At 53.2% G+C, this 3,710-nt stretch overlaps 1 long non-coding RNA gene across 1 annotated transcript; it reads right to left on the reverse strand.

Annotated features, from left to right (window-relative positions):
• Positions 1-1,451: 1,451 nt before the first annotated feature.
• LOC115301167 lies at positions 1,452-3,334 on the reverse strand. The gene is made up of 2 exons (XR_003913003.1): positions 3,170-3,334; positions 1,452-1,629 (listed from the first exon to the last, which is right to left on the reverse strand). It is a non-coding gene; the product is annotated as an uncharacterized LOC115301167 (long non-coding RNA).
• Between the last annotated feature and the right edge of the window lie 376 nt (positions 3,335-3,710).

The following is a 3,710-nucleotide window of genomic DNA, read 5'->3' on the forward strand; positions in this document are numbered from 1 at the left end:
TTGTTTATTTTGAGAGAGAGAGAAAGAGAACATGCAGGGGAGAAAGAGAACAAGCAGGGGAGAGGTGGAGAGAGAGGGAGACAGAGAATTCCAAACAGGTTCCACACTGTCAGTGCGGAGCCCGATGCAGGGCTCGAACTCACAAACCATGAGATCATGGCCTGAGCCAAAATCAAGAGTTGGACGCTTAACCAACTGAGCTATCCAGGTGCCCACATTTTTGTTGTTTTAAACCATGGAGTTTGTGGTGGTTTGTTACAGAAACCACAGGAAACTAATGTGAGGGCAAAGGCTTCTTGGAGGAGGTGATGTTTAGCAGAGTTCTGAACAGTTAGTAGGAGTGAGTCCAGCAAAGGGGCAGAGGAATGAGCTTGGGCAAAGGCAGAAAGCAAGAGGGCACTCTTGTACCCCACGCATGATAGAGTGAGGATTTGAGAGTGGGGTGGGGGCGGGAGGGGGTGCTGTCAGAGACGAGAAGGGAAATCAGGGCAGGGGCCAGGCCACACAGGGCCTGACCAGCCATGAAAAGGAAATATGGATGTCTCCCTGACAGGAATGGGGAGCCATTGAGGATTATAAGCAGGGGGTGGCTGGGTCCCATTGGAATCCTAGAAAGGTCGTTCTGGCTTCCAAATGGAGGAAGGATTGCAGGGGACAAGAAGGAGGTGGGCAGACCAAGGTGGAGCAGAGCAGCATTCCAGCAGGAAATGAGCTTGCAAGTGACAGGCAGGAGAGGCGGTGACAAGGTGGAAGGACTGGTTGGTCCCCTAGTGTTGGCATATGAAGAGCGAGAGGAGTCAAATAACACGGAGGGTTTGGCTTTGCTGGTAGGTGGTGCCATCAGTCACCTTTGGGGCGCTGGGGTGAGGGGCTGGAGGAGGACAAGGAGACGGGGCTCAGACCCAGCGGTGGCTGGACCACCCAGGGGTGCATGGCTCAGGACATGGGGCATGTGGGTGGACTCCAGCGCAGAGTCCCATCTGGACTCTACCCAGGGCTTCAAGCAAAGCAAAGCCCCTAGGAGGCCTGGAGATGCCTGCCTGGCGGCCGGGGAGGCCCACCTGGAGACCCTGCGGCTGCCAGGGCCTGAACGGATGGCACCTCCTCCCTCAGGCAGCCCTCCAGCCCAGGCCCCTTCCTCCTCGCAGACCTAGCAAAAGAAGCTTATGGTTTCTAAGGCCCTATGGCTGCCCTTGGTGGGGCTGGAGCATTTGGCGAAGTTCCTGGTCTTTTATCCCCTTCATTCCTAACTCCCTGATAAACCACAGAGAGAGTCAGCCCTGGGTTTGGGGGGTGGGGGTGGGTTGGGGAGCGGCGGAATTGACTTCCCCCACTGTCAGGGAGAGTTGGGGGCTACCGTGTCCCCTTCACACCCTGTATGACTCCCATCTTGGGTTGGAGGGGCTCCATCAGCAAATAACTAGGAAACAGATGGAAAAAGACGCTCACCATTACGAGAAATCAAAGAAATGGCTATTTCACTGCAGAATGTCCTCAGAGCCAAAGGTGACTGGGTTGGCGGAGACCCTGGGAGACTGAAGGGATGTGTCTGGAGGGCAGCTTCAGAATCTGTAGCTTGAAAAAGGCTCGTTTGCTTTTGCTCAGTAATCTCCCTCCTGGGAATGGGCCCTAAGGAAACCAGCAGAGATGCAGAAGAAAAGATTTATGTACAAAGCTGTATCTCATGGCCATGTTCTAAGTGGGGAAATGGAAACGGTCTAATGAACAACAGGGCAATGGTTATGGAATTCAGGGTCCCTTGTAGGAAGATTATGAGGCTTTAAAAAAAGATGTTTGGAAAAAAAAACCTTAATGATGTGGGAAAATAGGGGTAACATAAAATACTTATATCTTAATGGTATAAACAACTCCACCAAGGAAAGTTGCAAAGAAAGAAATTAAAAAGCAATATGCCCAAGTGAAACCTTGATTGGCTATAAATCTGGTACTTTGGGTTTTTTCGTTTTGTTTTTGTGATTTTGTTTTGTCTTTTCTTGCTTCTCTGTAAGTTTCTGGATTTTCTATATTTTCTACAGTAAATAGATATTACCTTCACAAAAAGAAAAAAAATAATAGTAAACCAAAAAACCTATTGCAAATCAAGAGCTGGTCCGCTTCTGAACCCCGAGGCTTCCCTAGAGCAGATCAGGGTCTAGACGTCACCCCATGGCACCCCCTGAGACCCAAAGGGCAAGTGAGCCACCTGGGTGCTCCTGGCACTGACTCAAAGCCACCTGGTGCCCTGAAGGAAGAGAGGAGAGACCTCATTCACCCCCGTCCCCTCCCCACTTGCCCGATGCAGCCCCAACACTTGGCCCACAAAGTGACAGAGAGACAGAGAGAGCAGAGGAGGGGTGGAGAGAGAGGGGGAGAGCGAATGCCAGGCAGCCTCCATGCTGTCATTCCAGAGCCAAATTCATGAACCATGAGATCATGACCTGAGCGGAAACCAAGAGTCAGATGCTTAACCGACTGAGCCACGCAGGCGCCCCCAAAACTTTCTTAATAATAAAGATACAGATGCTGAGGCCTTGCCCCCAGGGTCAGTTAAACCAGACTCTGGATTGGGGCCCAGGAATCTGCATTTTTAATGTCCCCAGGTGACTTCAGTGTACACACCGGGATTCTCTCTAAAGCCCCTTGCTGCTTGAACTTTGCCGGAAGCTGCCATGTCCAAGGTCACACAACTAATCAGAGATGAAATGAGAAAGTGGGCCCAGACCTCTGGACCCCCAAGCAGGGCTCTGTCTGCTCTCTGACGATTCTGGAAGGTCTTATCTACCAGACCTTGGTCTGCCTTCTGCTTCTCTGAGGCTTCTCTCTGGGGCCCAAGCCCCACCCGCTGCACACCTCACCCTGCTCCACAGCAGGCCCTGGGGTGGGAAGCCCCTTCCACGGTGCCCAGCCTCGGGCAGGCCAAGGTGTCCCGTTTCTTTCTTTTTTTTTTTTTTAATGTTTTTGAGACAGAGAGAGACAGAACATGAGCAAGGAGGGGAAGAGAGAGAGGGAAACACAGAATCAGAAGCAGGCTCCAGGCTCTGAGCTGTCAGCACAGAGCCCGACGCGGGGCTTGAACCCATGAACTGTGAGATCATGACCTGAGCCAAAGACGGAGGCTTAACCAACTGAGCCACCCAGGTGCCCCCAACGTGTCCCTTTTCACACATACCTGCCCTCACTGTCTCTGAAGACATTGTGTCAGGAAGGTCCTTGTGGCACTGCCTGTGACCCAGGGGACAGTCTGTGGCTTCTCCATGAGCTGACAGGATGGCTTTGTTGGCCAATGAATGGGTGGGACTTGGAACCTGAGGGCCTGCTGCATCTTCCCCACCCACCCCTGTGTCGTGGTCCTTCCAGCCTGTCCCCCAGTGATGTCCCAGCAAGGGACATCAGTTACTGCTCCCCAACCCTGGGCCAGCCACGTGACCCCTAACCCCTGAGTCCACTGCATGTGACATGGGTCCTCCAACCAGCCCTGCTTCCTCCTGGGTTGTTGGGAGGGTCTGATTGGGTGAGAGCACTTAACCCCGGTGACATGGCCTCCACGGTGACATGGCCTCCACTCTGGGCGACTTCAGACGCCCCGGAGTCCTGACTCTTCCTGCCCAGGTGGCCAGGAAGTCAGGGCTGGTGGCAGCTGGGCCCATCCATCTTGAACCACACCAGGTGGCTCTCCACAAACAGGCTAGTTCCCTTCCCCCATAAAAAAC

Source organism: Suricata suricatta, chromosome 9 (assembly GCF_006229205.1).
Source record: "Suricata suricatta isolate VVHF042 chromosome 9, meerkat_22Aug2017_6uvM2_HiC, whole genome shotgun sequence".
Lineage (NCBI taxonomy): Eukaryota > Metazoa > Chordata > Mammalia > Carnivora > Herpestidae > Suricata > Suricata suricatta.